This window comes from Cnephaeus nilssonii (assembly GCF_951640355.1).
Source record: "Cnephaeus nilssonii genome assembly, chromosome: 10".
In the NCBI taxonomy this organism is placed as follows: domain Eukaryota; kingdom Metazoa; phylum Chordata; class Mammalia; order Chiroptera; family Vespertilionidae; genus Cnephaeus; species Cnephaeus nilssonii.
Genome location: NC_137081.1, coordinates 32,924,058 through 32,950,721, shown reverse-complemented (window position 1 = coordinate 32,950,721; position 26,664 = coordinate 32,924,058). Strand labels below are relative to the sequence as shown.

Sequence of the window (26,664 nt, the reverse complement as noted above, 5' to 3'; positions counted from 1 at the left end):
AAAAGAAGGTTCCGCACAGGCTTCAGGGAGAGACGCCACAGCAGGGAAGGAACCCAACCGGGCTCTGGCCAGGGGCACAACGGCCCAAGCGCACGCCAGCTCAGCCCACACTCAGCCCACGGCTGACAGCCGGTCGGTGCCCAGGGCCCTGCGTTTGCCCACCCTCTACCCCTAACGGCTCAGGCTTTCAAATGTTGGTGAGTGAATGATTGACCACGTGCTTCTGAGCGGGATGAGGACACGACAGTGTAGATGAGTCCTGAGTGACGGGGAGTTGCTGGGAGCACAGGAGAGCAAACCCCCGTGAGGCGCGGCAGCAGTGGCCACCCTGCTCCCTGGGGGGCGTCTTAAGCAGGAATAAAGACCCCCTGGAAGTCTAGCACCCAAAAACTTGGCCTCTTCTAGAAAAACCCTCCGCAAACCAGCACAGCCGGCTCCACCTGAAGAGCCGAGGAAGGGCCCGGAGGTGTGACTTCTCCAACGTCCCTGAAGCCCTTCGATGGGGCCTGCTGTGGGTTTTGACTGAAATGTGCTATGAGTCTCAGTCAGGGACCAGATCTGCATGCCTGGGATTGAGAAGCAGAGCGATGAGGTGAAGAACCTTCTGGAAAGCCCAGGCAGCAGGGAAGGGGCTTGTGAGTGGCCCCTGGTGCCGTCAGGACACCCAAGTATCCATCTGGCTCTTTGCCACATCACGGGAGAAGGGCGACACCGGATGTTCACAGGCCTCTGGTGCCCACCCAGCAGGACTGTAAGCTCTGGTCCGAAGAGTTCACACGTCTGCTGGGAAATGCCACCTGTCCCGCCCGAGCAGCTGCAGGTGCGGTGCTAACGCACTGTCTCTGGACTGCATGGGTCAGGAGCCCAGCTCCCACCCTCTCCTCCCACAGGGCCCTGGGCAGGCAGGCAGGCCTCATCTCTACCAGGGGCCATTGTGGGGAGTGAGTAACATGCGGGAAGCTCTCACAAAGCTCCCGGTCCACAGTTCACGGTCGTTTCTCTCTGATGGTGAACCAGACGTGCACACAGACTACCTAGGACCACGCCCAACTCGACTGCTCCTCCCACCGGCCACGCTCTTGTCCCTTTCCAGTTGAATCTCACCCCTTTACTCACATTCAGGCGTATCTTACAATTTATCCACTTGTCAAAATTCCAGATCCAGCTCCCCAGGAAAAAAGCATGAGCCCTAGTCCTCCCAGAGCCCCCGCCACCCCCAGCTGCCCGCCAGATCGCACCCCTGATGATCATGGAGCACCTAGCTACTCAAAGTGCCATCCCGGACCAGCAGCCTCTTCCCCAGGCCAGAACCTGCACGTTCGAGAGACTCCAGGCGATTCCTGTGCACACAGATTTGAGCTGGGCTGGGCGGGAACACGGCAGATGCAGTGGAGTCCTGCCTTTGTTGTCTGCTCTCCTGAGCTGGGTCCTGTAAGAAGGCCTTCTCCTCTAAGATGACTAACTCAGGCGCAGGGCCGGTGCCTGCGGGCGAGTGCAACTTCCCGGGGTGGGTGTGTAACTGTGCCTGCTCCCTGTGCCAGCTCGTGGCATGAGGAGAAGACAGCTAAAGGAGCAGATGGCTCAGCGTGGCCGCGTGTGCTCTGCACACGCTTTATTCAGCCATCTTCGGAGGAGATGTTTCCCATGCATCAGTCCTGGGCCCCGTGTGGGTAACAGGACTAGCGGGGCCCTGGGCCACCACCGTGAACACCTGGCCCCGCCCCCCAAGCCTCATACCCCGGGCTCTGCATTTCGGAGCAGTTTATAAAGGGGCCCATTGTCCCCGGCTCTGCTCCCTTTCTCAGGTTCACCTGGCAGCGACGATGGCATTTGTGTTTGGAAACCCGCTCCCTCCCCGGCTGGGAGGGCAGCTCACCTGTAAACGTCTGGTCCAGGAGAGAACAAAGAACGCGCTGTGGGCAAGAGACAGGCCCCGGCCTGACCCCGAGAGGGCTGGGCCCCCAGCGCCCGGCTTTGAGGAACTGGGCGGCTGCTGGCCAGCGTGTGGAAGCCCTGGGCTTCTCCCTGACAGGGGGCACCCGGATCCCGACACCAGCCGTGGTCACTGCATGAAGCAGACATGGGTGCAGAGGGCCACGCCGGCCCCAGAGCCGTATCATGAAACCCCGCCACCCACTGGCCTTCCCTGCCACTCTAAATAAACTCTTTTAGAATAGAGTTAAGAGTCATAGAAAAGTTGGGGTGAAAATGGCCTATTTGTATGTATGACATTTAGACAAACCAAATGGTACTCACAAAACAAAAACCCAGAGCTGAGACATGAAACATAAAAAAAGAGGAAACGGAGAAAAATGATACAAAAGCTGTGAAGATAACAGTTTTGAGCAGGTATTTGTAAGTGACCTTCTACTGGATGTGCCCGCTGTTTGATGTTTTTCTCATGGTTCCTCTGGGGTGGTGGATTTTGGGGAGAAAGACCACAAAGTGAGGTACCCGTCTCATCTCTTCAAATCAAGGGCACACACTTGATACAACCTACCACGGCTGATGCTGACCTTGGTCACCTGGCCTCCTTCTCTTCACCTCTTTCTCTGGGCCCCACCTCCCTCTCTGCTGAAAGATTTCCCCACCTCCACCGCCAGCCAGAGGGTACAAACACAGGCTCCTCTCTCTTCAAGAAAACAAGCAAAGAAACGTGCGCAGCGCAAGACCGAGAGCACGGAGCCCTGGCTTAGCTGCGGGCAGCTCTACGCGAAACATAGAGCGACCTCTTTACCACATACACACACGCCCTGTTCCCTCATAAGGACCGAGGCTAGAGAGAGACACAGACCAGCAGGAGTTTAAAACCGAGTGGCTGGATAAATAAAGCTGATGACCTGGCCTTGTTTACAAAAAGGCAATTTCTACGAGAGCCCAGATACCAGCTGCCCTGCTCAGGCTCCTGACACACACCTGGCCAGGTGAGCTGGGGCTGGGTGAATGCGTTACCTGATGAGGTCCCACAAGTCTATGGTGTCCTTCACAAGGGTCACCAGAGGAGAGCCCCTAACCCTAGGGGAGGCAGGCACATAGAAAGGACATGTAGGTTCCAGGCCCCACACTCAGCTGAGAACCCCTCCCGAGCCATCATTCCCTTCGGAGAGCTCAGTGTCTGTGTGGGACTTGAAACACTGGGCTGAGGACACGTGCAGATGGAGGGGCGAGGGGCAGTGGGGGGAGGAGAAACAAGGGGGTTACCCTGGAATGCTCCAGGTCAGACCATCTTTGTTCAATTTCTGACCTTCAAAGCTTAGGTGAACTGCTCTCTGCCTCGGTTTCCCCATATGCTTAATGAAGATGCTCACAGAGGGGTGAGTTCCCCAGGCAGGGGTAGATGAAAGCTCTGTTACCCCATGGAATTCAGGTGCCAGGTGTCTGGGTTCAGTGCTGCACTGTGACCTCAGCAGGTGACTGACGTCCCTGGGGAAGTTGTCCCACCTGCAGGAGGGAGAAGGACAGCACGCGGGCACGCTCAGCACTGCCCCACACCCACTGGGAACCGCCACGGAGCCGCTGTCGCCGCCGCCATCACTGGGAGGCCGGAGGATTCAGTCTTGGCACAACTAACTACCCAGCCAGAACCCAGCGCTTTGTCTGCCTGCCGAGGAGCCCCCAACACAAAGCTGCCGCCTCCACTGGGAACGAAGGCTCGGTCCCTGCACCACAGCAGTTCAGGGACATCCAATCCCCACCAGCCTTCACCCCTCTGGTCCCCGAGCCTTGGGAAGTACCAGACAGCTGCTTGCTGGGCCCGGCTCGCCAGCGCCCAGGGGCAGGGCCAGGCACATGTCACACGCCTGTCATCAGGGTAAGTTTCATGATTATCCCCATTACAAATCGCCACGCGTCCCGGTGGCCCCCCACCCCCCAGTGTGGGCACACTGCCTGCCTCAGACCCCCCTCACTCCTCCCTGTCCTCTCACCATGGCCAACACCAGCTGGTGAATGGCAGGGCGCCGAGGGGAGCGGGGAGGAGAGGGGAGCGGGGAGCTGGGCCCGGCAGGGAGCCCCTTGCTGTGTCTGAGGGAGAAAGCTCCTCCATGGAGCGAGAGGAAGCCCCCAGGCGCCGGGCAGCTGAAGGCCCTGGGCAGCAGGCCCAGCCACCAATGCAGAAGCCTCAAGGCCGGTCAAGCTAAAGATTCCACAAGCCGCCGGGCTCCAAGGGGGCCCAGCACACCCTGAGCTGTAATTCAGGACATCAGTGTTAGCTGAGGGTTGAGTGTCCACAGGTGAGCCCTCCGCCCCCTCCCACCCCCCACTTCACCCAGTGCAGAGTTTGAGGGACAGCAAAGTGGGTCAAGTTCAGGATCTTCACGAAACCTTACTTGACCGTTTTCCCACAGCTGGAAAGGAGCGGACCCGCTGAGATAAGTGAACACATTCCTTCTCCAAGGTTCAGGCACTTGTGATGGGCTCAGCCCACATGGGCAATGGCGCCTACAGCCCTCCCTCCCCCAGGCTGGAGAGGGGAGGGGCCTCAGGCAGCCTGCGCCCAACAGCCAAGGGAAGCAAGGGAAAGCCCTCCGGGTCTGTCCCCGGGTCTGCACTGTGCACTCCTCCCAGAAGCTGGGTCCCTTCCACACTGGTGCCTGCCACATAATGCCAACAGATTTGGGCTGCAAGGGGAGCTGTCCGCCTTGCTGGGGGTGCTTGCTGAAATCCCACCTGAGACGTAGGACTGGAAGGAAAACCTGAAACTGGAGTGCACAGGAGTGACAAGTATGTGGGCTCCCATCAATGCCAGGGCCGTGAGGAAGTGAAGATGGCATTGCTCCTGGCAGGCACAGCTAAGTAGCTGGATGGCACACCGGTGACCTCAGTGTGGCCTGCCCCCCTCGACTGCCCGGTGAAGCGGCAGGTTGAGAGAGAGCGCACAGATGACCCCATTTCTGAAATAACGCCCACGTGACTTATCTCACAGCAGAGAGTTACAGGTCGTCAGGTGACTTTTAATTTCTTCTACAGGGTCTATTTTCTGAATCTATGATAAGCATGGATTACTCATAAACCAACAGAAAACACAATCAATGGGCAATCTTTAGGGTCACTGGGTGGCTTCTCTTCTCAAATTCCACGCTTACAGGGCGATGATGGTGTTTTCTATGTGTTATTCATGACAATGGACTTGAACGCCATCGACCCTTTAAACAGTGTGCAGGGGGAAGGCAGCTGTCTGGGAGTCATGCCAGAGGAGGCTTGTTCCCAATTTCACGGAAGGAAATCCTCCTTCTAAATGGTCTGTTAGAAATAAGCTCCCCAGGCACATGTGAAACGGGAGAAACCCACGATGTATGAAACAATTCGCTGGAGTTTTCATTTTTACCACAAGCAGATTTTGTACCTAAGCATTGTCAAAAACACTTCACAGACAATCAAAGCAAATGAATAGTTTGAAAAGGGCAGGCCGACCAACAAGCACGTGAAGAGATGCTTGATGTCACTCATCATTAGGGAACACAAGTCAAAACCACAATGCGACATCACCGGCCACCCCCAAGGATGAGGACCATCAAATAACCCTATGCACTGCCAGTGGGAGCGTAAACCGCTATGGCTGCTGGGAAAACAGTATGGAGGTTAAAAAAAAAAGAATTATCATATGATAAAGTAATCCCACTTCTGGGTGTGGACGAAAGGGGCCACATGCGAACCTGACAAGCTCAGGCATGGCGGTCTTGCAAACTCAGAGACCTAAAGTAACCACAAAGGATGGTCTGGAATTAAAACTTTAACTAAAAGCAGTTATGGTGGGTAGTTAGTCCTAAGCTGGTATCTTCATTGACAAGGTCAACCTTTACCTTAACCGAGTCTATGTGTCTTTTTGCATCTATATAACATACCCTTGAACTGTCTGGGTAACTTGTAACTTCCTTTTTTTCTGGACCCCTTGGGGCACAACCAAATGTGCTGGGCACCAGGACGGATACCACAAATTCCTTCATTATTAGTATCATGTTAATTGTTCTTGCACCCACCTAAGTATGTGTCTATCATTTTACTTTTTATCCAATCCCAAGGTTCTCCCTTCCCTGTCCACCCCCCACCCCCCGCCCGCTTTGCTTTCTCCCACCTCTCTAGTCTATCACCAATGGATTTCATGTAACCCACCTATGTCCGTTCCTTTCTCCGGAGAATTATCTCAATTCATTGAGGTCCTGCTTCCTGGCATATGTTGACAGTTTGGCTCAAATAAACTCACAAAAATTCGTTACAGGTTTCAATGGTTTTTTGGGTTAACAGGGTATATATCTAAAAGAACTGAAAGTGGGGTCTCAAGGAGATATTTGCACACCCAGGTCCACAGCAGCTCTATTCACAACAGCCAAGAGGTGCAGACGAAAGGCCCATGGACAGATAAGCAAAATGTAGTCTAGACACAAAGGGACTAGCATTCAGCCTTGAAGAAAAGGAACTCTTAACATAGGCTGCAACATGGATGAACGTTGAGGACATTACGCTAAGTGAAATAAACCAGTCAAAAGGACAAATACTGTATGATCCTACGTATACAAGCTATCTAGAATAGTCAAACTCACAGAAACACGAAGCAGAAAGGTGATGGTGACCAAGGGTGGGGGTGGGGATGGGAGAGGGAGTGGGGTGGAGGTGGGGGAGGGGATGCTGTTTAATGGCAAGACAGTTTTGCAAGATGAAAACATTCTGAAGATCTGTTGCACAGCAATGGGGATACACTTCACACTACTGAACTGTATACTTCACTGTTGGGACAGTGTGAACCCTGAGAAAGAAGACACCGACTAAGAAAGGCTCCTGGTGGCTAGCTGAACTCAAATTAAAATAAAATAAAATAACTAAAATGGAGTCTAGTGGCCATTTGTACACAGGGGCCTCTCATGCAAAATGCACTTCAGGGAGAAGCCTGAACTGCCTGCCTGCACTGTGTCTCTGCCACCTGAGCCAGCCATTCTAAAGGAGTTCCTGGAGTCCTATTTCAACCAATAGGACTGAGGCTTTTCCCATAAAATTGGAACTTCACGGTTCTGACCAACCAGAGCAGTTCTATTCTGACCAATCAGGGCAGTCTCTTTTGGGCCAATCAAACTTTGAGGGTTTGGAGTCCTCATTTGTATGAGGACAGACCTCGCAGGGACCAGGTGCGGCGACTTCTGTCCATAAAAGCTGGCTCCCTGGTGGCTCTAAGAGGGCACGTTCCACCCGAGACTGCATTCCCCTGCTAGAGCTGGAACACCAAAGATGTCTCACTGGACCAGAGCCAAGCAGATCAGCACAGGGCAAAGCGGACCACCCATCGAGGAGCGAGGAGCGGAGCAGAGGAGAGCTGTCTAGCCTGAGAGGGGCCTGGCCCCAGGGAACTGGCCCGAGGGCTGCCTCCTCACACTCCGCTGGCTGTATCACTGTTTGCACTGAATAAAGTGTCCTTCTTCACCACACCCCAAAACTGGGGATTTTTGTTGGTGTTGAATTGGTGACAATGACCATCAGTTGACAATGGTAAATCTTATGTGATTTTTTTAACCACAATTAAAAATAAATAATTAAAAATCCTTAAAAAAGAGAGGGCGGTCCTAAACAGTAGCTTATCCTGTGTTCTTCCAGTAGTTTCTGGCAGCACCTTGTAGCAACACACATGTAAACAAGCTTCGATTCGGGCCTGGTGCCCCAGAAGACAGAGGTAAAGCAGTTTATGAAGACAAACAATCCTGTCTGCAATTGCTTATAGAGGTAAAAAGTGATCCTGATCCCCAAAGCCAGCCATTTTCAACCTTTTTATCTCGTGGCACACGTTAGCTAATTACTAAAATTTTGCGGCACACCAAAAAATATGTATATTTTTTGCCATTCTGACAAAAATAAACAGGTACAATTTTGATTGATTTAAAAAGTAATAATAGTAATTACCTACCCTTTTTGCTCCAAAGTGACTTTTTAAAAAACCAGGTGCCTATACTTGTGTATAAGGATTTCTTATATACTAATAATTAACCAATCAGACACAACCTTATTATGAGGGGTGACCAATAAGATGCAACTCTATTACACAACCTATACATTTATGGTTCAAGACAGGGCATTCACACTGGATGGCTATTGCTGTGTTGGCTGTTGTCATTTTTTTAAATTTGACAATCTAAGGGGAAAAGAAGTCAGTGTCCCCGACTAAATAGTCAGGTATTGCATGTTTTAAAAGTTATTGTGGCGTACCGGTTGAAAATCGCCACCCAAAGCTAATAAACAGAAAAGGGAACACGGACACCTCCATGACACAGTGTGCAGAGGACTACCACACAGCCAGTGGAATCGGCCCAGAAGTCAAGGCCAGAGGTCAAGGCTGGGAGGTCAGGCCGGCTTCCAAGGAGAGCAGTAAGAACCCCAGACAGCCACTCCAGTGGGACGAGTGACTCACTTTTCACTTTGCCATGCCTTTCATGCTTGGAATTGTTGCAAAAGCACTCAGTATCCTTATAACTAAAAAATTTAAGCAAACCTAAAGTTTAAATCAGCCATCATCTCAGGAATGATACCATTCAAGACACATTCCAATGAGGTCACTCAGAGCTGGTGATTTTCATTCTGGCTGGACAGAGTCACCTAGGATGCTTTTAAAATGAGGGATGCTGGGGCCCCAGCCCCAGGCCAACTGACTCTCCAGGGGTGGAACCTGAGTAATACCTGTGAGTAAACCTCATGGTCAATGAGGAGAATGAGAGAAGCCCGGCTGAGACTGCCCTCAAGCTCAGGAGTCATGTAAGGATGGCCTCCAGGCCAGTCCCCAGTACCGCTGTCCCCAGTACCGCTGTCCCCAGTACCACTGCTCGTACCTGGGCTCTGACCAGCGCAGCGGGCACTGAGACAGGCAGGCAGGAGGCCACAGAGTGAAGACCCAGGATTGTAAAGTGACAAAAAAATCCAACTAGCCTACAGAAAGAACAGAGATGAAAAAACTGTTCGTGCTGATCCAGAGAGAAAATGACGAAACCAGTCGGGTTGGGAACCCTGCACCCAGCTACTGAAATCTGACGGCCCGGCAGACAAGCATATGGCACACAACGAAGAGCAGAGCATAATCAATGAGCATAGTATCATTGATTCGTATCGAACCCCATGTCCTGGAGAAGATGCTGCAGAAGGATCCAAGGATGCTCACCAGCCAACACGGGAAGCATTCTTGACACCTCAATAACATCCAAAGTAGAAATCTGTGCGGACATCCACTGGTCCCAAGGCAATGATACCCGAAGTTAACTAGAAAATCAGGTTAGAAAGAGAGAAAAATAGAAAAGGACAGCCCTGATCACTGTGGCTCAGGGGTTGAGCATCGACCCATGAACCAAGAGGTCACCGGTTTGATTCTCGGTCAGGGCACATGCCTGGGTGGTGGGCTTGATCCCCAGCAGGTGGCGTGCAGGAGGCAGCTGATTGATGTTGCTGTTTCTCTCTCATCAATGTTTCTCTCTCTCCCTCTTTCTATCTCTCTAAAAATCAATTAAAACATATTTAAAAAAAATAAAAATGAAAGGACAAAATTAAATACTTAAAAAAACCCGCTTGGGTTAAAGAAGATATTAAAATAAAAACTAGAGATTCCTTAGGAATTACAAAGACTCCTGGGGCCCACTTGGCGATAGGCACTCACCAGGTGATTCTTTGGAACACACAGTTAGGGAAACACAACTGTAAACCACACACACACAGACACACACACTATGGTTCTAGTGATGCTGTTACTTCCAAATAGGCCCTCTGAGTTCAAACATCCAAAGAGGCTATTCTAGAACTTTCCATCTGTCCATCAGTTACCACCAGGCTGGCCTGAGCGCCGGATCTCCTGGTGGACTAGAGCTCAGCTGGTCCCCGCCCACCATTCATTCCATCAGCTTTGATGGACAGGCCACAGAGGACCCAGGGGCCCTGGGCATAGTCACCCTCACTGGATGGAGGAAAAGCCTGTGGGTGGAAGGAAAACTGGAGGCATTTTGACCTTCTAAGCGGGGAGCTTCACATATGGCACTAATTCTTCATTTAATATAAAATGGCAAATCAGGAAAGCACCATAAAATGGAGATATTTGAGGGCATGTTCCTAGATATTAAGATACTAGAGGCCCGGTGCATGAAAATTCATGCACTGGAGGGGGGCATCCCTCAGCCCAGCCTGCCCCCTCTCACAGTCCGGGAGCCCTCAAGGACGGGAGGTGACCTGGCGATCAGGGGAAGGCGATGCCCCCATCACACCTCTGCTGCTGCCACTGCCGGCAGCACAAGCCTCGGCCGGCCCTGGTTACCTGAGCCTCGGGCAGCCCTGGGCGGCTGGGCAGCCGATATTCAAGGCTTGCCTGCACCTCGGGCTGGCCCTGGGCAGCTGGGGGGATGAGGGGACTAGAGGACTCCAGAGGCAGGTATGTGGAGTGGCCAGACCCACCTGGGGGCGGGCCCGGCCATGTCGCATGCCTGCCGCCCCGGCGGGGCTGTGGGGACTGGGCACCGCCATCTTGTGGCTGTGGGTGCTGCCATCTTTGAGGGCGTGGCAGTCAAATAGCATATTCCCTCCTTATTGGCTGTGGGCACCACCATCTTTGTGAGGGTGTGATGGTCAATTAGCATATTCCCTCTTTATTAGATAGGATATCTCTAAAACATCTACCAGTCTGTGGTGAAGATCTGTAATTCTAGATTATCCTGACAAGTGTCCTGTCTGGTGCCTGGCATGGCGCAGACCTTGACCGATGACAGTTTTGATGGAGACAGCGCCACACATCACCACAGCAGGGCTCATGTGTGCTTGCTAAGTATGAGGGGCAGTGGGGGAGGAAATGGAGCTCCCTCCTGCCCAGCTCCCACCCTCCCATCATTAGGGCCTCCCCCCATCCTCAGCCTTGGCTCCTGATGGTGGACAGGAACTATCCCCCTCAGACTACCCACCTGGCTGTTACCTGCCCATCCTCATCTCACCTGAGACCACACCTTTCCCCTAGCCCTGCCCTTTGCTGCTCCCTGGTCTGGTGGGAAGCTCCTTGTTCACTCCGGGACGTCCCGACCTTGGGAAAGACCTGGCAGCGAGTGAGGGGCAGATCAGTCTAAGAGTTGAGAGCCTGGACTCAAATCCTGGCTGCTGCACCCACAGCCCCTCTGGTGCCTCAGTCTCCCCATCTGTTACACAGACACCGCTAGAGTCCCTCGCCTCACAGGACTTGTAAAGATGGAGAGTTGACAGGTAAAGTGCAGACACTGGATGTCACAGAGCAAACGCTACCGACATCCTAGCTGTGATCATCAGAAGCAGAATGTATCTCTTAGATTCCGTATTTTCTGATACTTCTATTACCAAGTGCAGGGTTAGCTTAATTAAGCAGAGTGGTTATCCGCTCTCTGCCAGACAGGTGATGTTCACATCAGTTTGACACCAGGACTATTTGCCACGACTTCATTTCCGAGGTTTCTGAGTATCCTTATTATTCAAAGGAACTACGGGAGTCGAAGGCACAGGGATCCTCCACTGTAGGATGGGAAGTCAGCAAAACGTTCAAAACGCGATGCCGTGTCTGAAACACATGTCGCAGGGGAAGGAGGTGGGAGTTCCTCCATGGCAGCACTGATCAGAGAAACGCTCACGAAGGATGCCCGTCAGTGAAACGCCTGGTTTCCTGTCATTTTTAATGACCTGAGTGGTGCCACCCTCCTAGTCCAGGTATGCACCTTGGTACCACTGCCCATGGAAGCCTGGCACTCAAGGTTTGGAGTAAAGAACCCCTAAGTTAGTATCCAGGCATAAGCTCCACGTGAACAGTTTACTCCCTGGTATTTTCCACTCACCTTGCCCATGGACACGTTAAACCATCCTCTTGGCTTCAGCTTCACCATTGACGTGAACAAGGCCACTTACCACCTGCTTTTCATGGGGGTCACCAAAGCCAAGGGACCCAGTATAGTGACTGCCTGTGGGCGCTTTACAAATATTAGCTACCATTTCTCCTCTTTTCTCCCCAAACATTTACAATGTACAGTTTACTGTGTTTTGTTACAGTCAATATAGAGGGTGGGGGGTGAGAGGTGGGGGGCGGGAGACACCGCCCAAACCTTGCCTGCCAATCTTCACACCCAAACAACAAGGCCGTTTCTGTTGACCCTCCACTTGCAATTCCCAGCAACAACATCTGAAGGCAAAGGAAAACCACAAGCAACCTGACACATTCAAAGTCACGGCTCCAGTTTTCCCGTAGAGCCCAATGTACCATCATCTAAGCCGTAAATCAGAGTCTGTCCTGAATGCCTTACCTGTTCCCTGCAGCCTCCCACCCACCGCTCCCCAAGGAATCACTGCTCTTCTCTCCCTTTCCCTGCTCATGGAAATAACCCCGCTTTTTCCCAGAATAATCATCAGTCTCCCAATTTAATCGGCAGCCAGTTCCTTGACATTTTCTCTAATGACAATAGAGCGTGCTTATGACATCACTTTCCAGCTCGGAGCTATGTCCTTTTAACCATGTCGTCATGACTCTATTCTGAGTATCGTGAGGACAGCTGGTTGTCCTCCCAGAGCAGAGGTTCTACTGAAGTGGACATGGGATTCGCAGGTTCATGTGGGTTAAACACAGAAATCCGCTGGCCGGCCGGCAAAGCTGCCACCTCTCAGCAGCTCGAGTGGGGCTGAGAGGGGGAGGGCAGAATAGAACACCCCCCCCCACACACACACACACACACACACCCCCAGCCTGATGAGTTTCAGAACCCGACAAGGAACACCAGGACTCATCCGGGCTGCTGTCCCGTGTGCTGTGGCCTGGGGTTAGCCTCAAAGACAGTCAGGGGCTCCGGTGACCAGGGAGAGGCACTCCGATCCATCGCACTGGGTCCCTCCGATGTTGTTTTACCTGGAAATCTCCATATCTTCCTAATACCTTTTTCCTTTCTAAAACATAAAAATGCTTTGACTCCCTTAATAATCCGACAGGTGGCTCAGTTTCCAACGTGTCCTTTTTAAATAAAGGTAACTCTTAAAACTGTGCAGAGGGGCCATTTAATCAGATGACTTCACCAGCCTCTCACAACAGGCCACGAGGGAGAGGCATCACTGTGGGCCACACAGTGGGGTCCCGGGACCCCAAGGCGCCGGGGGTGTCAGACTGTGAGGAGGGGACCCAGTCAGAATGAGGTGTGGTGCATCAGGTCCCCTTCCTGGCCCCTTCCAAATCATGCTGGCACATTTCATCAAGGCTCCCCAGTGCCCCGAGATGCAAGTTCAAAGCCAACTGCAGCCCAGAGGACCTGCCATCCAGCCACCTAACTGTCCCATGGCCAGAAAGTGGTCACCTCTTTGGGGCGCCTGCACTTACCCAATCACTCGTCACGCCCAAGACCCCTGCCTGCACCACACAATTTCTTCACGTCCCCCCACTTAGTGGGGCTACTTTGAGGAGTCTGCCCCCCCAGCACACCCCGTGAACCCTGACCTCCCCAGTCAGAGGCTGTCTCTAGTGGTTTCTCCATCCCCCCACCTGGCACGCAGCGGCTCAGCGAGGGTGACGGAATAAAGGAGTTGAAGTCACATAAGAACTAATCAGAAAGAGGAGAAGAGGACCAGGGTTGTGTCCCAGAGAGTTACAAAAGGGCTCAGCAATCAGGCCCGGTCTAGGGGCTCCGGCCCCCCAAACTCCCTGAGGTGGGCCTGGCACTCCAGAACAAATAACCAGAGCGAATGGGCAATCTCCTGGTGTCCTGATGGCCCCCAAAGTGCTGTCTCATGTGCCAATAGGTGGACAATGACTCAGGATGCCGCCGGTGCCAAGACCACGCTCAGGAGACAGGCCAGAAGATCTTCCGCCCGTAATTGAGTTCCCCTCCTGCCAGAACGGAGACGTCCTGTGACACCAGACCGCAGTGAAATAAAAATCACAGCCTTGTCCCCAGCGGGAGGTACTGAGCACTTTTCACGAACCTGCAGGCTCTGAAAATCCAGTCTACGCCATTGCCCTGAGCCAGCTGAAACTGCAGTCCACTCACAGCTGATAGGAACACAACCCCACAGGTCACTCCTGCCATCCACGGGGACATGACCTGGGAGCTGGCAATGACCGTTCCTGACGCTGAAACCACTCATGTCTTCCCAGGAGGGAGTGGGCCCTGAGGACCTCCCAACAGAAACAGTTCCCGTGTTCTAAAACACACGTTTCCCCCGTGTTTCAACGTTCCTGAAACTGGCGTGTATATGTGCCTCCTAAAATTGAGGGGTGCCCTCCCAACCCCACCCAAAAACTCACAGTGCAGACAGAGCATGTTAGGATTTGGACAATCAGAAATGAATTCCCCCAAAAGGGGTGCCAGCGAGTCCAAGACACATGTACAAGTTCACCAAAGTTCATTCAAGATATGAAAAAACTCCCTGCATCACTCCTTGGGGGGGGGCTTTCTTGAGTAGTGAGTATAGACTCACCCAACAGTCCATATAATTAGTTCTGTACAGATTTTAAGCCCAATAAAAGCAATATGTGTGTGTGTGTGTGTGTGTGTGTGTTTCAAAAAGAAACTTACAGGCATGGAAAGATATCTCAAGATGGTCACTGTGGTGCTATTTATAATTTCATAGTAACTGGAAACTGTCCATGAACAAGGACTTCTTAAATAAGGAGGGTGCATTCCCTACAAGCCTGACAGGAAGTCTGAACTTACTCACCTGGAAATATGTTAGCAGCAATTTGAGGTATAAAGCAGTTTTAGAAAAGTGTAGTATTCACTGGACAAATACTTACTGAAGGACTCCGGGCTGAGTGCACACGGTCCTCACCACCCTGGCTTTGTCTGGAAAGTCTAGATTTACATGTCAAATGTCCGGAGCGGTTATTGTGGGCGGCAGAGTTTCACTGATACAAACTTATTTTCCTTTTGCATTTGCTAATGTTTCTAAGATGAGTATTTCTTCAATAATTTTTTTTTTAAAAAAGGCTTAAGTGGATGGGATTTAAAGGAAAGAAGTCATAAGAAACTAGTCCCCAAACAATGCATATACCTAGAAAGTACTTCTATGGACCACAACATGCTTCTCACCTCCCTCCCCAACCCCACCCCGCCCCCCAAGGGCAAAGCAGGTCTCCTTGCACACAGAGGCCTCCAGTGAGGGGCTGGCTGCTGGTCCCTCCCCCCCCCCACCATGCTACCAGCCAGAGCCACACCCCATCCCAGGTCTGGGGCTGGGACACACCTTGCTTACTCCATCCCCACACCTCTCCTGCTCCCAGGACTTGGAGAAACGGGGCAAGGATTGGGGATCCTAACCCCTATTTAGACACCAATGCATCATGCTGCTAGTCTGCGCCTGTACACTTTTTAAAGGTCAAATGGAACACCTAAAAATATCCAAATCCTGCACTCCTGTTTAATTCAGATGGCACCACATTAAAAAAAATAATAGTTACTCAACACTTAAGAATAATCTACAGTGCGCACAAGGCTCAGAAGAGGCCACGGTGACGAGGGGCTCCCTGGACAGGCAGGGGTGGTGTGGTGAAGTCCACGGTCCCCACAGTCCATCTCCCAGCCCGGAGGTGAGGAGCACCATCACCATTTCAGAGATCAGAAAGCTGAGCTCGGAGAAGCCCAAAAACTTGCTCCGGGTCAAAACCAGAAGTAAACAGAAGCCACAGATGCAAACACAGACAGGTGTGTGGCACTGAGAAGCCTTCGATGCCACCAGAAAGAAAACAGGTCCTAAGGATGAGCCACCGGAGACCCCACTAAGAAAAGGAATTTCCCCCGCAGTCCAGCTGGTGACAACTTCGTTCCAGCTATGTCTGTTCCCTAACAATGGCCTGGATATAAAACACAATGTTGGAAGAACATAATGGGTGATGAGTCACTTAATTCTTAATTAGGACTTTCCTGGAATCAAATATGATGACTTTCAGTTGTGCACACGGGGTTGTTTCACATTTGACTGGCTGAAAAGAAAGAGCCATTTCCAGAAGCCTCGGGCACAGGGACACAGAGGAAAAGCCCAGTCAACACGTGAAGCCACGGAAACGTCCCTGTGAAAAGGTGAAGGTGTGTATTTCAGGTGTGTATCCCCAAATAGTAACTACATTTGAGAGATTAGCATCTATCTAAATGCCAAATTATCTGAAACATGACTTTCTCAGACTCTTGAAATATTTAAGAATAAAATGTAAGTGAGGAGACAGACGAGTCCCTGGTTCCGCCTGGAGAATAAGAACTCCTGGCAGCTGTCCCCTCCCCAGGACTGACTGTCGCAGCCCTGGCTGTGGAGCCGAGAAGGTTCTACACTAAACAGGCCCCGGTCTGTCTCTGGGAACGTATACTTACTTCTCCCCTAGCTGAACAGTCCCAAATCATGGGTGGTTATAACAAAATATAAGCAAAAAAAAAAAAAAAAAGGGGGGGGGGAGGGGGCACTAAATAGAATCATTTTTTATATCCAGCCAGTGACAGAGCTCCTGTGATGTCACTCAGACATAGGCCTGAAATGTGACCAAAATTCGAAATTCTGGTTTCCCATAAACGTGAGCTTCCCAGCGGCTGCCAACCAGTACAAGAGCCAAACAGGGCTTTCTCCTGCGAACACCCGAAGCACTGATTTCTGAAACCACAGGGAAAAAGAAACCCCACAGCCGCTGCCAGGGGATGTCTGGTACGGGGTGACGGGGAGGGAAAGTGAGGCCAGACCACGGGGTGACGGGGAGGGAAAGTGAGGCCAGACCACAGCAGACTACTGTCTTCACTCCCCACCACCATCCGCCCCGTCTGCGGAGCTACTCTGGTCACAGGTCCTGGGCCCAACACTTCACAGAAATGACCTCTAACGAGCACTTCCAGTTCAGGCTGAACACCGTACCCTTCTTTCCCATTTATGTGCGGGACACGTGCAAATATCTGGCACCACCAGTCATTTCTTTTTGTTTGTTTGTTTGTTAATCCTCACCCAGGGATATTTTTTTGCATTGATTTTTGGAGAGAATGGAAGAGAGGGGGAGAGACAGAGAGAGAAACATGGATGTGAAAGACACGATTGGTTGCCTCCGGCTCCAATCAGAGCCAGGGATCAAGCCTGAAACCGAGGTACTCGCCCTTGACCAGAATGGACTCCAGGACCTTTCAGCCCGCAGGCTGACACTCTAACCGCTATGCCAATCTGGCTAGGGCAACCACCGGTAATTTCTAAATGTTTAAAAGTACGTGCATTTTTAGATATTCCATTTCCTTCTTTGTATCCTAAACCTATTAAAATTTCAAATGCTTTCAAAAAGAGCAAAACCATAAAGGTGGGTAAAGGAAGCCGGGTAAGCTTGGCTGAATGAAAAATTAAATGGCACAGAAGCATGGGACAGCCCCTTGACAGCAGTTCCAAGGAAGCTGATGATTATTCATAGGCCAGAAATTACGTATTGTAAGTTTTAAACTGTTAGGATGTCTAAGAAGAAAATATCAGCGCTGTCGCTGAAGGGTTCTTTGGGAAGTCGCCGCCCTAAGCTGTCACCTTGGCCAGCCCCTCTTCCCCTGCCAGCACCTTCATTCCTGAGATGAGCTGTCTGCACTGAGGACTCGGAGGTAAAGGGCATGCAGCGCCTGCCTGGGGGGCGACAGGCATGCAGGGAAGCAGTGGTTAGCCCCTGACCTGGGGGAACCGGGAAGGGTTCCCCGACAGGGAGCATTAGGGAACTGGGTCTTAGGAACAAACAAGGCCCCCAGCTAGCCTCCCACAGAGGGTGCGGAAAACAAGCGGCAGATGTACAACTTGAAAAGGCATTTGGGGAAGGCCTGAAGCCAGTTCCTGAGGACAACCACTCACACCCCTCTCTGGTCACCCGCCCAGTCAGCGGGTCCATCCCAACCCTGGTCCCTCCTGGTCCCTCCTGGGCCCTCCAATGGCAACCTTACTTCTTTTATCACTAACCTTCTTCTCTGTGGCCTATGCTGTGTTCTCTATTTTTTTCTAGAAGTTTCCCACTCCCGCAATCACACAGCTCTAACAATCAAACCCCAGTGGTCCCCAGTGTCTGATCATTCAGTACCAGGAACTGTCTGTCTGTGTCGGGCTCCCTCCCCCAACTTTCTCCTCCTTGGCCTCAGGACACACCTCCAGCTGCTTCACTCCTCCTGCCCCAGCTCCAGGGGCTGACCAGAGTGTGCTCCCAGGCCCCATTGCTCACGCTCACATCTCCAGTGCGCTCTTCCATACTGCCGGGTCCAGCTCTGAGGGGAGGAGCCCTGAGTCCACTCTCTCCCCATCGGTTCCTCCCTGACCAGACAGGCAGCCCCTGCATGTGCACACCTCCTTAAGTTCTGCAGCCTAGGGGCCTTGCTTGCCTCTTCCTAGTCCCAGATCTGTCAACCTATTGTCACTTCTTACTGGCTCAGAAGTTCAATGACACTCGCTTCCCATGTGCGCCCTGCCTCCAAAGAAAGCTTTCACGTTTTAAAATAATGTTACTGCTAATTATGCAGAGAAAAAATAATCAGCTTGTGTGTGCCACCAAGCTGAAGGACTGTTACAAAAAGTCCTTAGTGTCGAGCTCCTCCTCTCTTCACTTGGGGGTTCTGGGGGGCTCCTCTAGACGCTGGCTCTCTGCTTTAACATCCAAGATCAGCCAAGCCCACCCAAGAAGCCATCTCCTTGCTTCATCCAGACCCCTTCTTCCACCAAGACCCTTCTCCGAGCTAGACCAGAAGCTGCAACCGAGGCACAGCAAGTACGCGGACCAGCAGCGTGGAGAGAAAGGGCCACCGGAGTAAGACTGACAACTGGCAACTGGGAAGATCCAGGTCTCTGCCTGCCTAGTCCTCAAACTCAAAGCTGGAAAATGCTCCCAGGCTCCACGAGGGAAATTTCAACTTCTTGATGTCAAACACAGGGTCTGCCATGCCTGGCCCCAAAATACCTCTTGTGAACCGAAAAAGGAGCTGTGTACTATATCTGGCCAAACTATAAACTCGCAGGTTTCTCTGATCATAAACTCCTAACTGGCCAGGTCATGGTGGGTAGCCACTAACTGGCCAGGGAATGGTAGGTAGTTACACCCCAGGCATATAGAAAGATATATACTTGCCTTAAGCAAGCCCTGTCCATTATTTCTGTGCATCTAGGTCAGTGATGGGCAACCTTTTGAGCTTGGTGTGCCAAACTTCGCCAAAAAACTGAGCATAACTCGGGTAGTGTGTCACTTTGAGGAAAAAAACATTATTTCGCAAATGTTTCATCCTCGGCATGCGGCCGCCTCAGCGGCCGCGTGTCATCAGAAATGGCTATGCGTGTCACTGCTGACACGCGTGTCATAGGTTCGCCATCACTGATCTAGGTTAACACATTGTCAACCGATGGTCATTAGTGCCAATTGACCAACAGGAATCTCCAACTTGGGGTGCAGTGAAGAAGGAAACGGATAAAGCTTCAGTCCTATTGGCTGAAACAGGACTCCAGGAAACCTTTATAAGGGCTGGCTCAGATGGCAGGAACAAGGTGCAGGCAGGCAGTCGCCTCTCCCTGAAGTGCAGTTTGCATGAGAGGCCCTGTGCAGAAATGGCTGCTTTGTGAAAATTGAGCCCAGTTAGCCAACAGGAGCCCTTCTTAGTGTGTCTCCCCACCCCCTTCAGGGTTCACAACACTTTTGAAATGCCTCTTCTTCAGATCCCTGGAAGCATCACCCTCAAGAGAGCACATAATCATCTCAACTATCCTGTAATCCAATCCCTGCCTTGCTTTCTTCCACCTCCACATCATCTTCCTTCCATTCCTTTCTTACTTCCAAATGCGTAAAAGACACTGCAAACTTATTCTCCAGAGCATCTGAGATGGTGGTCCCTGGCAATGTCCTCAGTTTGACTCCAATAAATCCTTATCAAAACTCTTTATAGTTTGGATACGTCTTACGTTGACACTTTCTCAAATTTCCTGTGGGTGGAGTTCAACCCTGGATAGACATAAGAATGGTGATTCTACCAGGGAGCTTTTATTATTATATTATTATCATTTTTAATCCTCACCCAAGAATATATAAATTTTTTTTTAGATTTTAGTGTGTGTGTGTGTGTGGGGGGGGGGGGGGGGGGGAAGAAGCATCGATCAGTTGCCTTGCACATCAGGGATAGAACCTGCAACCTAGACATGTGCCCTGACCAGGAATCTGAACCCTGGTATATGGGTTAATGCTCCAAACAACTGAGCCACCAGGCCAGGGCTCTACTGGGGGAGCTTTTAAATACTACTCATGTCTGAGCCCCACCCTCAGAAATTCTGATTCAAAGGGGAAGGAGGCAGCAAAGGTTTAAAAAATTTTATTTTAATTCCTAGGTGATTTCAATGTGTGCTCTGAGTTTTAAACCACTTTACTCTTGTTGGCCAAAACAGGCTACTCAATGAGACCCAAATTCTCTCTCCTCTCACACAACTAGGCTGACATGGTCCAAGCAGAAGCCAGCCAACCATTTCATTCATCGAATGAGGGGGCTTGGGCAGGTGGGCTAGGTCCAAGAAAGGTAAGCTGAATCAGCTCTTATTGGCTCACACAGATTGTTGCATATTTAGTAATGTGCAGCCCCAGCACTGGTAGCTTGAAGTCAGCCATGGTGGGAGTATTTACACCCAGTAATTGGCAGATGCTACAATCAAGGCTCTTTGTCTTTCCCCCTCAAAGAGCAGGTTTCTCTGCAGTGGCACAGGGTAGGCTCAGGACCTCCTACATTGGAGAAGCTAGAAAAGGAAACATTTGTATTCCATTCAGGCCTGCAGACTTTAGTAGGCTTCCATGTTCTGAAGAACCAGGCAGGCTTTTCCGAAATCGCACAGAATAGCGAGACAGGGAAGAGAGGAAAGGACATAAGAATTCGGAACCACAGAACCGTTTTTGCAGAAAGTATTCTTTTCAATCTGTTCAGAAGAGTTGGGCTAACAGGCTTCAGCAGAGTTCCCCGGAGACTAGTTTTTACTGAGCAGATAAGAATAATCTCAGTAATATGTCATTTCTGAAATTGTAAAGGGGAAGGCGGAACCCTTATCTTACATTTACTTATCAACCTCCCCATAATCTTATTCTAGTGACCTCATTCACGGTGCAAGGAAAAACTTCATAGCAGGTGCTGAGTTATCCCAACTTCAAAACCACAGTCTTCTAAAAAAAAAAAAAAAAAAATCAAGCTTTACCCTGCAGACAGGGTGAGCACAGACCCCCAGGAACAAAGGTATAAACTGGCTGTCTTCCATTCAGGCTGAAAAAATTTCACAGATTTTAAAGATTTCATCTAGCTTTTTTTTTTTTTTTTTTTAATCATGGTGTAAGGGAAGCAGGCACTCTGCTCCTTTCATGCCTAAATGCTACCAAAAATATGTGACAGACAGCTGCTTGTTTAGTTTCAGCTCCCTGGAAGACGTGAGCTGGGAGATCAAGCTGACTCGGGGGTTCGTGTCCCAGCTCAAGCGCTTACTGAATGGACTGTTACGTTGGAGGAGCGACTTAAATTCTCGTTGTTTTGGGGAGGCTTTCAAAGCGTGCACACAGGGCCTGGTACATCGTAAACCCTTAGCAAGCGATACTGATTTCTTCCCCTTAAAACACTCCAAATCTCTATTTAAATTAGGTGAACTTAGTTCACCGTTCTCTCCCTCAAATCACTACTGATGTTTGGGAAGGTATATGCTCACCTGATGGTCCAGAAGCTGTGCACACATATGGGACTTCACCATTCCCTCCCTGAAAACACACCACACACACCCTTCATTTCTGAAACACCTTCTGCATCCTCTTGCCTTCTTCTAAAGGCTGAAGACTGGCATCCTTTCCTATGAGCCGCGGGTCCTGCCCGCACCAGGTGCTGTTATGTAACAGGGAAGCCCTGGGGCCCATGGAGCAGCAGACTCAGGCGACCGGGAAGATCCTGAGTCAGTAGCTGGATTGTTCCCTGGGTCTGTGGGGGTTTGAATTACTTTTCTGTCACCCCTCCAGAGGGCAGTGGCAGAACATGGGGCTTCTATTGTGCGCATAGCTGGGGCCCAGGAGACCGGAGTGTCAACCCTGGAGGGCCGGAGCCAAGCAGGTCTGTGCACGCTTCTAGGAAGTCTGTTTCCCCGGCTCAGCGACCTTTCCCAAACCTGGGTTGTCAGGCAGCGGCCTCGGGACAAAGAAGTCCTACTGCCCATCTCCAGGGCCTTAGGAAATAAAATATCCCACGGACTGGGCTCCAGTTCTCAGAAGAAAAATGGCAACACGGCCCAGTTCAGGTGTCGAATTTGAAAATAACAAAGTTAAGGGAAACCCACATGGCTGGCCCAAGGCCCACTTGCTAAACAGCAGCTTCTCCTCAGTCAAAACAAGGCTGGAACCTCAAACAGGGAGCCAGGGAGGCTTGCCCTGAGCGGGGATGAGGTCATCAGGGGTGAACTGGTAGCTCTTATGCTTGCTTGGTGGAGGCCAGGGGCGGGGAGGGAGGGGTTCCTCCCCAGGAAGAAGAGTGAACACACACACCTCCCACACTTAACTGGCGGGGATCCAAGGATTAAAACCCCACGCACCATTAGCATATCTTATTATCAGACTAGAAACCAACATTAGAATAAGAAAGAGGTCTGTTCAAGCAGCCTGCAGGAAAACAATTCCAGGCAGCCCGACCAGAAAGCAAGTTCACAAACAACAGCAAAGGAAAAAAATCCCGCCAGCCTCCCCTTCCTCCCCACAGCGAGATAAGGAAGAGCACATTACCAGACAATGAGCTGGGCTAAGGGCACTATCAGCAACTTGTCCAGCCCCCTTCCAGGGTCCTTCCGGAAGCCCCCGGTGTCTGAGCTTGGATAAGCTACTAGACCTTGGGCAGATCCAAGTGCTGGTGGGAGCGACAATAAAAAAATGAAACTATCAGATGACAAACTGGAGCCCGTGAGATGTTCTCAGAAAGAGGATCTCCCATCTTCCCCCGAGGTTTCTGTTCTCGGGGAACAAAAGGCAACCTGTGCGGCACCTCTCCCCACTCCGGCTTCTCATACCTGAAATTAACTAATGGCAAGAGGCCCTTCTAATTGTTATCAGAGGTCACTGAAGTGTGGCGCTCTTGACTTTGGACAACAGGAAAAATATTTGAGCTCACAGAAGCTTCTGCGGCAAGGCAGAGCCGAGGTGGTCATTGTTCATTAAGTAAACAAGTGAGCCATAAAGCAAACCCTGAGGAAGCCAGGTTTGTGCACTTTTGAAGTCTCTCTCCCAGAACTAACTGTTCCCTCTCCTGCCAGGGTGGCCTCAGCAATACACAGATGGACAGGCATCAGGCCTGTGCAACTTGGGGCCGTCTTAGTATCAATGACCCCTCACCCTCTCCCCATTTGCCCACAGGCAGAAGAAGGCAGAGGGGAGATGGGTTTGAGTGTGCTGTCTCTGTCCAAGGCCCCCGTTTTCTGGGGTACCAGGATGGTTCTCTACGATCCACTGGACATTCCTGGAGTCTGTCTCCTGATCAGGATGGCCAGGTGGGAGGCAAACTGCTTTATTTGATGATGATGGCAACACAGAACAGCAAGCAAAATGCTCCCTAGCCCCTTAAAGTACAGCCGCTGTCCATCCAAGAATGGCAATATGCTTTGCAAACCACCCATTAATTTTTATGGTGGCCTGAGAAGCAGATTGAGAATCATTACCTTCATTTTTACAAGGCAAGGAACCAAAACCACAGGGGAGGGGAGAGGCACAAGGCCAATCCTGTCTGAGCCAGTGTTCCAAGCTGACCACTCCTCTCTCCATCTCGGGCCTACAGAAGGCAGGGAGTACACCGCCCACTGGGAAGGGAGCTGCGCCCGCTGAGCAGGAATCAAGGCCCATCAACCCCAAACTTCGGTGCTCAGACACCATCACATTTTGAAGGGTTGGGAGGGAAGAGCCGCAGAGAGAGATTACTTTAGATTTAGGGTAGAGAGGCTCCAGTTGTAACTTATTGATGAAATCTGCAAACATGTGACCCCAATAAAGATGAATAAATATTAAAGGCTGGAAGACCTAAGGGTTGGTTTCTGTTTTAGATGTCTTGATTTCCATGTTTCCTACCCAAAGCATTTATTGTTTTTGTGATCAGAGCAAAAGTTGTCCTAACTTATTACTACTGATAAGCACACAGTACCAAGTTGCTGCACTAACTTGGAAAAGAATCAGCACGAATAAAATCCAGCCCAGTGTTCCCTTTTTAAAATCTCACCGGATCCGCGAGGCTCCACAACGCTCTCCGCACGTAGAGAGCCCCCCGCCGCTCCTCCGGCCAACCCACACCGCGGGGAAGGGCCGGAGAGGGCCTGGACCCGCGGCTGCAGGGCCAGCCCAGGGCTAGGAGCCACCGGACTCCGAGGCGAGGATCCCACAGACCACCAACCCGCGCCGCGGAGCGGGCTTCCCCGGAAACATCACTCAGAGAACAACGTGCCGCTCCCAGCTGTCCCCGCCCGCCAGCCGCCAGCGTTGTCAACTCGCGGCTGCTCGGTCCCCGCACGGCTAGCTGAAAACCCGGGTTTTCATTTCCATCCTAAAACGAGGGTTCTCCGAACTTGAAATGTGCATTGTCACCAGCAAGTTTAACCCGGGACCGCGCGCCCTCCCCTCCACCCAGAGTACGCGCGAGAGGGCGCCCCGACCCTCCAGCCCTCGGGGCGCCCTATGGCCACGGGAGGTGAATGAGCAGCCCCCACATTCGTGCCCCATGGTCGAAGTAGGTAGGCCACCCCGCAGGGCCGCCCCACAGAGGGTCTGGGCCGGGAGAACTGGGATCTGCCGGGCGACGGCGGGGGCTCCGAGTGCGTCTCGGCTCCCGGAACCCCGACCCGCCTGCCCTGTGCGGGTGATTCCGGGAGCCCGGGGAAGCTCCAAAATGTGCGTGAGGCTTCCCGGAGCCTCCAGGCGCCAGCCCCGCCAGGACACACGGACCCCCGAACTCAGGCGGCGGGGAAACGATCAGCGCTCGAGAGGAGCGCAAACCCGCTGAGCCCCGAGCAGGCGCCGCGGGAGCGAGGCCGGGCGCGGGGTTGGAGCGCCTGCAGGGGACCGCCTGGCGCGCCGCCCGCCTGCCTGCCTGCCTGCCTACCTGGCTCGCATCGCGATCCACCGGCTCCCAGCGGCTCTCCTCGTGGTCTGCGAGCTCGTCCGGCCGGGGGCGCGCGCGGCTCCGCGGGAACCAACGCGCGGCGAAGGCGAGGGGACGGGACCTCCGAGAGTGCCCACAGCGTTGGGTCCACGCCTCCGCGGGCTGAGGGTGGTCCCCGAGGCGGGGCGGGGCTCCGAGGCGGGGGCAGGGCTTGCGAGGCGGTACTCCGGGCGGGAATAGGCGGGAGCCAGCGGCAGGAGTGGTCTCGCGCCGGGGCGGGGTCGCTGGCCGGGGAGGAGCCTGACCCGAGGCCTTATGGAGGCATCGGGGCGGGCGAGAGGACCGGGAATGCGGCTTCGGAGTGAGCGGGACGGTGCGGTGGCCGCCCAGATGCTCGGGCAGGGTGTGGACCAAGCTGAGCGCGGGGCCGGACGATCGAAGAGGGCGGGGCCGAGAGGAGGGAGGTCGGAGGCGGGGCGAGCGTGGAGGGCGGGGCCTAGCTCAGAGGCCGGGGGCAGGGTGTGAGCAAGTAGGGGGGCGGGACGATCGCCAAGGGGCGGGGGTGAGCCCAGGCGGCCCCGAGGCCAGGGGCGAGGTCGAGGTGCTGCCTCCTGGAGGCCGGGGCCGGGCGTGTTACCTGGAGCGAGGCGGTGGCACTTTGCCGCCGGGAGCCAGTTGGCGCCTGGTCTCAGGATTCCCGCGGGATCCCGCCTGGGCACCTCATTCTTTTCCTCTTCCCGGCGCCGCCGGCCAGGGAGCGGGCTTCAGGACGCAGGGCGCCCCTGGAATCGTGGTCCCTGGCTGTTTCATGGAGACCTTTTGGCCACACTCCTGTGCCTATGGCATCCCCATCTTCTCACCTCTTCTCCGAGGTCCCCGGAGTGAGATTCGGATCTCCAAGCGGGATCTCCAAGCGGGCGTCGGCCCGGCCTCGGAGGATAGAGCCTAATTTTGCGACCACTCACAGCACTCTCTGTTGAGGACTGTGCAAGGCAGCCAGGTGCGGGGCTGTGGGGGCAAACGCAAAGTTAAAAGGTAAGAACAAGAAAAAAGGCAGACATTGAAAATTACAAAGGAGAACTTGCTGCTGAGCAGGATGCAGATGGAATACATACCGGCACAACCATTTACACTTGGGATGGCCTGTGCACCGCTGGGTCCGCATGCCAAGAACATGCCTAACACGTAGTAGGTGCTCAATAAATGCTGAGTAAATGAACGCATCACTTACTGGGTGGTAAGCACTTTCCATGGACTGACGCACTTAATCCTCAGAAAATCCCACACTTGGCTACTCTCATTAGCCCGTTTTACACTTCAGTAGACTGAACCTTGGAGGGTTGATTCGAGGGCAGCAAAGTGATGGAACCAGAATTTGACCCAAGGCCACTCTAGAAGTTGGGCTCCAACCACTTTGGGACTGAGGTCCTCCTGCAGGACCCCCCCCCCCCCCCTGCACACTGAAAGCAGGGGGAAGCACAGGTCTTCGGGGGGAGAAAAGCTAACAATTGTCATGTCAGGTCCAGAGCTAGATGCCCTTGGAGTCTTTCCTCACCGTACCTCCTAAGGCAGATATTCACACGTTACAGGTTACTGTTACAGACCTCAGGTACTGTGTCATGATCTCGTGGAA

At 52.4% G+C, this 26,664-nt stretch overlaps 1 protein-coding gene across 1 annotated transcript in view; it reads right to left on the bottom strand.

Annotated features, from left to right (window-relative positions):
- The window catches only part of SH3BP4 (SH3 domain binding protein 4), a 77,618-nt gene extending 52,167 nt beyond the window's left edge, over window positions 1-25,451 (bottom strand). Inside the window, exon 1 of the mRNA XM_079783225.1 lies at window positions 25,032-25,451. The gene's annotated coding sequence lies outside the window, so the exon portion shown is untranslated. The remainder of the gene's footprint in view (window positions 1-25,031) is intronic.
- Window positions 25,452-26,664: the final 1,213 nt, after the last annotated feature.